Genomic DNA, 13,205 nt, shown 5'->3' with positions numbered 1-13,205 from the left:
ACACCAATTAGCAATTACAATCCTTGAGAGTTTGTTCAATCTCTGAACCCATATTTGTTATAGTAGTAATAATAAATAATAAATTTTTATTTTTAAAAAATATATTTGGCTCCATATTCAATTCGAGCATATAGTTTAGTGAATAAGACACCAATTAGCAATTACAATCCTTGAGAGTTTGTTCGATCTCTAAACCCATATTTGTTACAGTAGTAATAATAAATAATAAATTTTTGTTTTTAAAAAATATATTTGGCTCCATGCGATAAGTAAAAAGAAAATGCTAACATTTTACTTTTAATTAATTATAATGTAGGTTTAACCGTTTTAAATTTAGTTTAAATATATTAAGTACTTTAAATTAATTTAAATTATATTGGTATATAGAGAGAAAAAGAAATAAAAGAGAGAAGAAAACCCAAGCATGGGAGAAAACCCACATATATTTGAGAGGGGCATACAATAGTCTTACCAATGGGTAATATGAAATGCTACGAAATGAGTTATTTCTCATCCCAAACTTACAAACCTTGTTTTCAAACGAAGCAATAGCAAACTTATTGTTGAATAACTCGAGTGGATAAGATGCTTATTATTATTATTATGAGTGTTCGGGTAGGAGCCGTTTTTTCTATCATAGGTATATATATGACGAACTGATGGAAAAAAATCTCCTACTTCTACTATAGGAATAAACATAAAATAACTAAGAAATTCAAGAATAATTAACGTGGAAAACTCCACGACCTACAAAGGTAAAAATTATTACAATCACATATATTTCTCTCATCGACCCCAATTACACAAAACACTCTGTCAAAGTAAATACCGTTCAGTTACCTAGAGCTGATATACCAGGCTTAAATATTTCAATTGGATTATTAAAACCCAAGTCATGAGCTCCTTTTATAGTAGTTGGAATACACATTTTCCTTGTACTTTTCGATGTGGGACAACTTCTAGTACTTATAAATCATTTTTGTACTCTTCCAACGTGGGACAACTTTCATTTCAATAATTTACCAAAACCCAACAAGGACAATATATCTTGGTGAGAGTCTTTCAGGTGAAATAAAAAAAAAAAAGAAAAAAGGCCATGAGGGGTCCCTTGTCTAGATAGACTCACAACAGATTCATTCTTCATGTCAATATTGAATCCGTGGTGATGAAAATAACTGAGACATCCACCAAAATTTTGATACCTTATATATCAAACCGCTCCTAACATACAGGTAGAACGGGAGAGCTCAGTAGAATGCTAAAGGGAGCATGTGCTGAAGTTGAAAACAAAATAGAGCATTAAATAACACAAATAATCCATCTGTCAACTTAATAGAATTTAAAGAACACAAACCCATCAATTTCTTCAGATCTGCAGACACTTTTAGTTGGGGTGTACATCCATATTTAAAACCCAACCATATTTCTGTCTCAAAATCGAATAGAGAGTATGGTTTTTGTAAATCCATTTAATTTTCTTTCACTATTTTTATAAAATTTTACCTTTTTGTAAAGCTAATTGAATTTGTTCTTTCACCTTCTTTAAAGTGAGAAATTGTTTTTCAATTTGGTTTGCAACGCTTTTAAGAGTTTTGATTCTACTTTAAAGTACTATAGTTTTTCGCGCAAAATTTTACCTTCCATGACATGGTTGAAATTGAATAAGATAATGGTACTTTGATATTTAAAAAATATTATTTCTTACGAACTGAGCTTTTCAAACTAATCATTCATGCTAACTATGTTAGACAAATAAATAAATTAATTAATTAATTAGAGTTTAGAGATGGAATTGTACATGATCACATTCAAGTGATAAATTAAAAATTGAAGTCTCATCATTTTCTTTTCTTTTGAATATATTGAAGTCTCATCGTAATTATTTCTTCCAATAATATTATGATTTTGGGTCTATCTAAATTCTAGAAAATTCATATGCTCTATGGACAGGTAAAAAGTGGAGTCCTAGTCAAAGCGAGCCGCCCTATAGATCTATTATCAGGTATAATTGAAAAAAGTTCATTGGAAACTCGAGCTAGAAACGCCACATTTTGAATTTTTACAAAACTTTGAAATTAGCTATAAAAATTTACTACACTACATGTTTCTGTCGAACTTCCCAACGGTCTTCTTTAAAAAGTGAGTTGAAATAATTAAAAGGCCGTCAAAAAGTAGATTTGAAAATTTGAAAATTTTAAGGGTAAATTTTTAAAATGGATCCATAATTATATTAAACAACACTATAAACTTAGCCTGATTTCTGTGCCCTGAAATTTTCCCACCCCACATGGTAGGTGGATATGGATCAAATATTTTCTCTCTCTTTTGTTGGTAGATGGACCATCTGAACAATCTCTTTGATTAGATATCTCAATTTTCCATTTTAAGAAGTTAGGCCATATTGATTGAAATTAATTGGCGAAGAAAAATCACCTCATTTAGCTTCAATTAAAAATGAATCCGTCAAATCGAACTAACGTTAAGTGGTTAAGACACTTATCTCTAATAAAAAAGTCATTAATTCAAATCTCACCTCTTATATCTAAAAATAAAAATTAAATTAAATTATAAATGAAGCCTTTTGAGTAATGATTAAAAGAAATATTTAAAAAATAAAAGTAAACCGCCATGTTCAATTCTGGTTCGCTTAAGAATTTCATGGGACAAAATTTTTGAAAGTAGTGTATCAAATCAGCTATTTGTAGCCCTATATTTTGGTTGTGTTCGGGGATGGTCGGGCAATGGCAATGGCAATGGCTGATTTGATTGGAATAAATTAAAGGATCAGCTGTCAATTTAATATCTATCCTCTTACCAGTCCGTGGCTCTGTGAGCTATTAGATAGCAATTAATTATTAAGGCCTTTATTGTCATAAATGTCAAACCAATCAAATTTTTTTCCTTCCTACTAGATTCTCTTAATTAATAAGGTAAACTACTGTTCATCGATATTAGGAATATAAAATTCCAAATTTAAATCCAAGAGGGATGCGTATCATCGTAAGATTATACTATAAGTTTCATTTCAAAATCAATTAATAATGAAAGAAGTACTTATTTATATTATAAATATTTGAGCGACTCTCGTTGATTCTTTGTAACTCGATCAAATATTCCGACGAGTGTATCAAAGAATATTTTGACTTCAAGTCCAAAGTAATGGCCTCGGGTCAACAGCTTTCAGATTTTTACCTAGGATCATTTTTGTCATTTACACTTTAAAGTACTTCAGTTTAATTTTAGTGTTTTTTAAGAAAAATCTATTTTGAAATAACCAAATTGGTCTAGTTTAAGAAGGAACCTTTTATAGTTAATTCTACAAAAAGGTGAGGGGTGATCTTGAATCACTTTAGAATTACATTCTAGTAATTTAACTTTTTTAAAGAATCATTTTAGGAAGTAATATTAACTAGAAGTACATTATCAAAATCACATTTAAAAAAAAACATTTTTATTAAAATTGTTTTAGGAAAAGTATGTTTGAAAAAAAAATCCTAAACTAAAAGACATGTAAAACTCACCTTTGGTTAACAAAGAAGATAGGCCAGTCTCATGCCTCTCTTCATCTCCTCGATCTCCATTCTACCACAAACACAATCAAGCGCCTCTCTTCGTCGCTCCCCTCTCTATTGTCGTGTCGTTTGTATTTCGTTCAATATGACACCAAACCGTAAAATTGAACCAAACAAATAGCCGATTTTGTTGATCTATACTGTAGTTCAGTTTCCAAAAATTTGGCAATTCGATATGGTTTAATCTTTTTCTTTTTGAAAAATACACTTCAATTTCAGTTTGACAGTAAAACCAATCAAAATCGAACATCAACACCCCTACATAAAGATTTACCTTACCAAATTTAAATTAGGCTAAAAAATAGGGATAAACTTTGTTTATGCAAAGATTTGCACAACAGTGTGTTTCTGGTTGTAGTCGAACCCGGCCTCCGGACCGACCTGACCACTTGGGCGGACCTGCACAAAAAGGTGAGCACTCCGACGATCAAGTCAGTATAGGTCGGATTCCAAGTCTAGTTTGAAGCCAGAAATCATCGTACCTGATCGGGGGGTGAGGTTCTCTACTTATGGGTGGTAGTCCCGCTAATCTCGCGACCGTTACATTCGGTAATCTCGGGACCGTCGGTTACATCTGGTAATCTCGGGACCGACGGTTACGCCCGATAATCACGCCGCAGACAGTTGCGCATCTCGGCCCATACCGGGCTCCCCGGTGGGTCGGACCTGAGCCGGGCTCACCTCGGCCCTCACACTTGGCATTTGTCGGCGTTGGTGGCGGGCATCTCGGCCTTCCGAGCTGGGCGTGATTCATGAGTCATCTTGGGGCACCAATAGGGGTCTTCCACGTGTCCCGAGTATACCCTTCCCCAAACATTGGCCCCCTCTCTGTCTGGTCCGATCTCGACCTGGCAGAGAAGTTCATTCGACCTGCTTTGGACACGTGGCGACTTCCTATTCGTGGGAAAATACAACCGTTGCGGAAGATTTATCGTCGGAATATTCAAATATTCCGACGCTTCGGGTCTCAGAGGAGATCTCAGCCACTCGTTGATTACACGTGTACGGTGGGGAAGTTCCTCCGACGGGCTATAAATGCTCCCAATCCTTCAGGTCATACCTTGCATTCTTGGAGTTCGATCTGAAGGCAGCTCGAACCCTTGGTAGGTCGGTCTCTTCCCTCTCTCTTTCGAACATAATTGCCATGTCGTCCTCTATTAGCAACAACCTAGGATCCGATCTAGCTCGTAGGTTAGAGGCCGAGCTCGAGGAGATAGAACACTTCAGAATCTCCGATGACGGGGAGGATAGCGATGCCTCCACTTCAGGTCAGGGTTTGGAATATCCTTCCAGGATACCTGAGCACTACCTCGGATCCCTTCGTAGGGGATTCGCTATTCCTGAGAACATCCTCCTCAGGCTTCCGGAGGAGGGGGAGAGAGTTGATCATCCTCCAGAGGGATGGGTCACTCTCTACTTCAAGATGTTTGAGTACGGCCTCAGACTTCCCCTTCACCCTTTTGTCCAAGAATTTCTCTTCCGGACTGGGTTGGCTCCGGTTCAAGTGGCCCCCAATGGGTGGGGTGTCATTTTCGCTTTGGCCATCCTCTTTTGGCTTCGAGCTCGGGATAGTGAGGAGGCCGAGCTGCTGGACGTAGACCAGCTCCTCGCGTGCTTCGAGGCGAAAAGGATAGCTAAGAAGCCTGGTCGGTTCTATATGTACGCAAGGAAAGGCGCAGGTGGTATAGTTAAGGGGCCGACCTCCATCAAGGGATGGGTGAGGAAGTGGTTCTACGCTTCGGGGGAATGGCTCGCAAAGGACGAGTCAGGTCGTTCCTTCTTTGACGTCCCCACTAGGTTTGGGAACCTAGGTACGGAGTAGCTCTTACTTTTCGTAATTTTCTTCTGTCATTCAGGTCTAACTCGGATTTTGTCTTCGTGCAGTTTCAATCCGACCAGTCCCCGAGCTTATGCAGGCCTCCTTCGATACTCTGAAATACTACAAGGAGCGCTTTCCGAGGGGTAGGAAGGTCGGAACCCTGGTGACTGACGAACTGCTGCTCGAGTCCGGGCTGCTAGATTACAACCCTGCAGTTCGTCCCATCGAATCCTCTAGGCCGAACTCTGAACTCGGTATGCCGAACTTGCCTCCCCCCTTTTTCCTCTAACCTTGTGTTGACCCTTGTTTTATCTTGTAGCCATGGTTTGCGGATTTGCAAGCGGCGTGAAGCGCAAGTCCAAGGGCCGAGCCCATGCTCTTGAGGCTGCCCAGAGTTCGAAACCGCCCACCCCTGCCGTGGCAGGGCCTGCCTCGGAAGATCCAGCCCCGGTGATCGAGCTGGAGTCTTCCGGGGGTCCCTCGAGGGAGAAGCGCCCCAGGGATCAGGCCGAGGCGGTGGACGCCCAGACCGAGGCGGCGGACGCCCCGCCTTTGGGCGAGGAGGCGAGGGAGGAAGCCCCTCTAAAGCGAAGAAGGAAGAAAAAGAAGGCGATCTCTCCCTCGGAGGTCGGAGCTTGCAGGGTCTTGCCTGCAAGTTGGGCTGATCGGGTGGACGATCCTGCGGCCAGGATGGGCGGGACTTCCGATGTGACGGCGCGGTTCAGAATTGAGCCGTCAAGTCTCGGGGTGAGGGAGCAGGTGACCCGCATCTCAGCTGCGAGTTTGGACCGCTGCATAAGGAGGGCGTCCAAATTTGTGAGCGCTCCTGGGTCCGTTCTGCAGAGGACCATTGACTACGCTGCCGAGTAAGACTAGTGCCCCATTTTTTTTTGCTTGATTTCGCCCAACAGATAGTTCGACCTTACTGTTTCCTTGTACCATTTCTCAGGCGTTTGTTGCTTCCATTCAATCGGCTCTGGTTATAAAGGCCGAGCTGGATGGGAGAGAAGCTTTGGCAGCGAGGGAGAAAGAGGAGTTCTCCGCTGCCTTGGAGGCTGCTTCCTCCACCATGAAGGATGAGCTGCTGAAGGCTCACTCCGAGGTGGAGACTTTGAAGGCCGAAGTGGAGTCTCAGGCCGAGCTACTGAAGAAGGAGGAGGACAGACGCAAGGCTCAACTCCGAGCTGCCCACGCCATCACCAGGGGCTTGGAGAGGGAGAAGTTCCAGCTCCTGAAGGAGAAGGACGACATGCTCCAGGCGCTCGAAGCGAAGGATAAGGAGTTGGAGCATGCGACTGCCGAGCTGGAGACGGCGAAGGAGCGCCTCAACAATGGAGTCCTGCTGGAAGAATCGTTCAGGCAACATCCTGACTTCGATGGATTTGCCAAAGACATTTCTGACGCGGGCTTCAAGTTCCTCATGAAGGGCATTGCTTCCGACATGCCCGACCTTCAGATCGATTTAAGTGGTCTGAAAAGAAGGTATGCCGAGAAGTGGGCGTCTGGGCCTAGCGGCACCCCTGGCCCCCAAGCGTTGGTGGATCGGTATGTCAGGGATCTGGATTCTGACTACTCCGATCCCGAAGAGGACCAGGTCGACTCCACTCAGGAGGGCGCTCCCCCAGCAGGCTCTTAGGCGACCACCCTTCATGAGGCTTTTCGCTGTTCTCCCTCCCTTTTTCTTTTTGTTTGTAAGTGTCAGGGCAGAGCTGCAAGGTCTATAAGCCTTGGCTCTGTTCTTCATTCAATAAAGAGACTCTCATTCGCTTCTACTTTGTTGTTAGTGACCTTTTCCTTCGCTTTTCCTTTGAACTGCAGCTAATGTCACCTCGCACCTCTTTACTTTTGAGGTCGCACCTTTAATTAAAATAATTTGAAAGCTTGAGTTTGAATCTCTTAATGTTTAATCACATTGCACCAACTCTGGATTGTAACATTCCACCCTTAACTTAAAAAGGTAAAAAGGCCAAAATCCTAAGTCCGTAGCTGTTTTTCATATCATTCCTCGTACCCCCAAGTTCGGAGGCTTGATCACCTTGAACTTTCCACATCGCCCCTTTGCCTTAAAGGTTTGAATTTTAAGTTCGTTAATGGTTTCGGCATCGCACCTCGTACCCTTAGGCTTCGAAGGATTGAATTTGAACCAACTGCTGGAACGCGATCGCGTGGGAGTCCGTGGCCCCCATTTAATTTCTGGTCGAACTCGGAAGCACGAAATTAAATCATCACATTTATTCCGATCATAATGCTTTTGGAACAGCCGTTACAAATTCATTGAAAACCCTTTTGGCATTTCAAGGATAATAACGCTTCAGGTGTTTCGCGTTCCACGGGTGCGCGAGGACATCTCCTTCCAGATCGGCCAATACGTACGTCCCAAGTCGGACTATGCCCTTGATCTCAAATGGGCCTTCCCAGGCCGGATCGAGGGCCCCCACATGCGTTTGGACCCTCCTTAAGACCAGATGGCCGACCTGAAAGTCCCGAGGTCGAACGCGGGCACTGTAATGTCTGGCCATCCTGCCCTGATATTCCGCCAGGCGTAGCTGGGCCAGTGCTCTTCTTTCTTCCAACAAGTCGAGGTTGAGGAGCAGCTCTTCCTCATTCGTCAAAGGCTCGTAACGCTCTACTCTATCAGATGGCATGCCGATCTCAACCGGGACCACAGCTTCGGAGCCGAAGGCCAGGGAGAATGAGGTCTCACCCGTCGACCCCCGTTGGGTGGTCCGGTACGACCATAGGACTTCTGGTAACTCCTCGGCCCACCTGCCTTTCTTGGAGTCCAATCTAAGTTTGATGCCTCGCTTGATGATCTTGTTGACCGCCTCCACCTGCCCATTCGCTTGCGGATGTGCGGGGGACGAGCTGAGGTGACTTATGCCAAGTTTGCTGCAAAAGTCTTTGAACTTGGCGTTGTCAAACTGCTTCCCATTGTCTGTCACTATGGCCTGTGGTATACCAAAGCGACATATAATGCTTGTCCATACGAAGGACGTGACCCTGGATTCCGTTATGTGGGAGAGCGCTTCGGCCTCGGCCCACTTGGTGAAGTAATCCACAGCAACCACCGCGAACTTGGTCTGGCCCTTGCCCAAAGGGAAAGGGCCAATGATATCCACCCCCCACTGCGCGAATGGCCACGGGGCCGAGATGGGGGTGAGCAGCTCGGGAGGTTGGTGGATTATGGTTCCGTAGCGTTGGCAATTGTCGCAAGTTCTAACGAACTTCTTGGCGTCCTGGCTGAGGGTCGGCCAATAGTATCCTTGTCGGATCACTTTGGCTGACAGCGACCGGGCGCCTGAGTGATTGCCGCACACTCCTTCGTGGATCTCTCTGAGGACGTACAGGCCCTCTTCAGAGGTTAGGCATTTCAACAGAGGCAGGGAAAAGCCACGTCGGTACAATGCCCCATCTCGGATCACGAACCGAGCTGCCCTTCTTGCCAACTTTCTGCGCTCCTTGGGGTCTTGTGGTGAGTTGCCCCTAATGAAGTCCGCGATCGGGTCCATCCATGAGGGTTCTGGAGCGCTGATCTCCATCAGATCTGGCTCTAAGATCGAGGGATTATCTAGGATCTCGACGGGGACCGACCTGGCCAAGTCGGTCTCGTACGCCGATGCTAACTTGGCCAAGGCGTCAGCATTAGAATTTTCCGCCCGCGGAATCCGGCTTACTTCGTAAGTTCGGAACTGGGCGAGGTATGATCTGACCTTGCCCAAATACTTCTCCATTCGGGTGTCTTTGGCTTGGTATTCCTCCTTGATCTGGCTCACAACCAGCTGGGAGTCACTGAAGACCTTAACACAAGAGGCCCCCAATGCTCGAGCGATTCGCAGGCCAGCAATAAATGCTTCATACTCAGCCTCGTTGTTAGAAGTCCGGAAGTTGAACCGCAAGGCATACTCAAATCGTTCACCCCCTGGTCCGAGCAAGAGGACCCCGGCTTCGCACCCCTTCTCATTGGAGGATCCGTCGACGTAGACTGTCCAAGGCAGGTCGGACCCGCTCAGCTCGGAAGGTGGTGTGAGCTCGGCTATGAAATCTGCCGCTGCTTGCCCTTTCAACGCAGTTCTGGGTTCGAATTGGATGTCGTACTCACTTAGCTCTATCACCCACTTCATTAGGCATCCGGAAGCTTCCGGCTTGTGGAAGATACTTTTAAGGGGCGAGTTAGTGAGCACCACCACCGAATGGGCTTGGAAGTATGGTCTAAGTCGTCGGGCCGAGGTGACCAAAGCGAGAGCCAACTTCTCCATCTGAGGGTATCTAGCCTCGGCTTCGGTCATAGCCTTGCTTTTGTAGTAGACCGGGTTTTGCTGCGCTTCCTCTTACCGGACTAGGGCCGAGCTGACGGCACTGTCAGACACTGCTAGGTATAATTGGAGCTTGTCCCCCGGCATAGGCTTGGCAAGCAAGGGTGCCGAACAGAGGTAGTTCTTCAATTGCTGAAACGCTTGCTCGCACTCCGCCGTCCATTCAAACGGCCCTTTCTTTCGTAAGACCTTGAAGAAAGGGATGCACTTGTCCGTTGCCCTTGAAACAAACCGGTTCAGGGCCGCAATCCTGCCATTGAGGCTCTGAAGCTGTTTCAGCGTTTTAGGTGCCTCCATCTCGATCACGGCTTTAATCTTTTCGGGGTTGGCCTCGATTCCCCGGTTGTTTACCATGAAGCCAAGGAATTTTCCCGAAGAGACTCCAAAGGCACACTTAGCAGGGTTGAGCTTCATTTGATATGTCCTCAGAACCTCGAAGGCTTCGGCCAGGTCGGAGAGATGCGACTTAGACTGCTTGCTCTTGACAAGCATGTCGTCCACATACACTTCCATATTCCGGCCGATCTGCTTGGCGAACATTTTGTTCACCATTCTCTGGTAGGTCGCTCCTGCGTTTTTTAACCCGAAGGGCATGACCTTGTAGCAATACAGACCTTGGTCTGTTATGAAAGCGGTATGACCTTCATCTGGGACATGCATCTTGATTTGGTTATACCCAGAGTAGGCGTCCATGAAAGTGAGCAGTTCGTGCCCGGCTGTGGCGTCCACGAGCTGATCGATCCTCGGCAGTGGGAAGCAATCTTTCGGGCATGCCTTATTTAAGTTCGTAAAATCTACGCACATTCTCCACTTGCCGTTAGATTTTTTAACTAATACAACATTGGAGAGCCACTCGGGATACAAAATTTCTCTTATGTATTCAGCTTTCAAAAGTTTGTTAACTTCCTCAATAATTACATCACTCCTCTCCTTGTTTATAGGTCTTCTCTTTTGTTTCACAGGTCGGAATGATGGATCTATGCTGAGGCGATGCGTCATAATTCGCGGGTCGATGCCAGGCATGTCCTCATGGGACCATTCAAAGACGTCCGAGTTGGATCTGAGGAAGTGGATTAGCTCCTCTCTGTCGGTGGCCCCCAGCTTGGTTCCTATGCTTACCTGCTTCTCGGGACTAAGCAGAGGAACAAGCTCGAGCTCCTCAGTGGGTGCGGCAAACTCCTTCCTCGGCAGGTCGGCCTCGAACTCGAGCGTCCCATCCCTGAGAGTTTCGAGGGCGCAGACCGATGGGCCTTTGAGGGCGGCGGCATAACACTCCCTCGAAGCGGCTTGTTCTCCTCGGACCGTGCCCACGCCGTTGGGGGTGGGATACTTCAAAACTTGATGAAGTGTTGAAGGAATGGCCCGAAAGGAGTGGATGATGGGTCTCCCAAAGATGGCGTTATAGGCCGACCTACCGTCGACTACCACGAACTCGGCCATTTGAGTGATCCGGGTTTGGTTCTGCCCCAGCGTGACCGGTAAGTCGATGCAACCCTCTGGGATGACCGACTCTCCAGAGAACCCAACCAGCGGCGTCGGGCTTCTCTTCAATTGCGACCTCGTCCAGCCCAAGGCGAGGTAGGTCGGTAAGGACAGGATGTTGGCGGATGCGCCCCCGTCTACCAGCACTCTCCTGACCACCACATGATCAATCAAGGGAGCAATCACAAGGGCATCATTGTGGGGCAGGTGTACCTCCTCCAAGTCTACACCGTCGAAGGTGATTGGGCAGGTCGGCCCCTGCTCCCTGATGACGCACACCTCGCGTCTGGCTGCACGGGCTAACTCCTTTCTTTTATGTCCGGATTGACCCCCGCTTGGCCCTCCAAAGATGGTATTAATGACCGCAGGTCGGTCGGTGCGCCGGGGTGGCGTCCTTGAACGCTTTCGCTCCTCCTTTTTCTCTGCTGAGCCGGTCCCGGGCTTTCCCACAAACTTCTTGAAGTAGCCGTCTTGAATCAGATCTTCAATTTGGCGCTTTAATTCCCAGCAGTCCGACGTGTTGTGGCCGTGCTCCCGATGAAAGCGGCAATACTTGTCCTTGCTGCGCCTCTCCGGGGCTCCCCGAAGTTTCTCCGGACGCTTGAGTAGTTTTTCCATTCCAGAATCCTCGATTTTCGTTAGGATCTCGGAGATTGGAATCGTTCTTGGGGTGAAGCGCTCGTAGGGTCGGCTCCTGGTAGGTCCGTTCTCCGCCCTTCGATACTCAGCTCGGCCGCTGGAGAAGGATCCCTTGTCCTTGGACTTGGGATCTGCCCTTTCATCTTTTCCACTTCTGCCCCGGCCGATCTTTCGTTCAGGTCGGCCGGTTTTGGTTCGGAGGAGCTCCTGTCCATCGATGACTTTCTTTGCCTTCTGGAGCACCTCGGCGAAGGTGGTCGGGGCCTCCTCTCCAAGTTTCACCGTGAGGGCCTCATCGGCTAGACCTGTGAGGAAATAGCACATGGCCGAGTCATCGGAGCAGTGTGCGACCTTCAATTGCTCCTCCTGGAATCTGGTGACATACTCCCGCAGCGTCTCCCCCTCCTTCTGCCTGATGGTGGCGAGATGGGTCGCTGTCTTTTTGTCGTAGTGCCGAGAAGAGAACTGGGCAAAGAACTCCCTTCTCAGCTGGGAGTAGGTCGAGATCGACCTGGCTGGCAGTCTCTGGTACCACAATCGCGCGCTGCCAGTAAGCGCGATCTGGTAGGCGCGACATTTGATTGCGTCTGATGCCGCTTGGAAGTCCATGAGGCCTTCAAAGACTTCAACATAGTCCTTGGGGTCCTTCGTCCCGTCATAAGGCTTCACGGTAGGAGCTTTGAACTTCGGGGGGATCGGTGCTTCCAAAACGTCCGAGGTGAAAGGCGATTCTCCCAAGTCGCCATCGTTCAGTGAATCGTCTTTCTGCTCACATTTGGCCTTTAAGGCCTCCACTTGAGCATCGAGCTCCCCCTTCAGCTGGTCGAACTCCTCCCTTGTGATTATCCCTGCGGGGTTGTGAGAGGATTCAGCCTGCTGGTTGGAGCTCATGTGGGAGCGGGATGGCGACTGCCCTTTTTGGAGAGACGAGCCTCTCTTTCAGTTGAGATGCTCGCGGAGGTCTCCCCTCTGGCGAGTGTACCCCTCACTCCCGTTGTCTTCGGGACGTTCCTCCTCGGCCGGGCCCATATCGGGCTCCCCGGTGGGTCGGACCTGAGCCGAGCTCACCTCGGCCCTCACACTTGGCATTTGTCGACGTTGGTGGCGGGCATCTCGGCCTTCCGAGCTGGGCGTGATTCATGAGTCATCTTGGGGCACCAATAGGGGTCTTCTACGTGTCCCGAGTATACCCTTCCCCAAACAAACTTGGTAATTTAATCTAAATTTTTATTAAAGAAATAAAAACAATAACTTAAATTACCAACTCTAATCGCTAATCATTTAAATTCTACACATGAATTTAGCCACCTCACACTTTCGGTTAAATCTAACTAATTTTTAATCACAGTGACTAATTTATAAGAAATTTTAAAGCATAAA

This window comes from Momordica charantia, assembly GCF_013281855.1.
Source record: "Momordica charantia cultivar OHB3-1 chromosome 8 unlocalized genomic scaffold, Mcharantia_2.0 BLBB01000008.1, whole genome shotgun sequence".
Lineage (NCBI taxonomy): Eukaryota > Viridiplantae > Streptophyta > Magnoliopsida > Cucurbitales > Cucurbitaceae > Momordica > Momordica charantia.
This window is presented reverse-complemented; position numbering follows the sequence as displayed.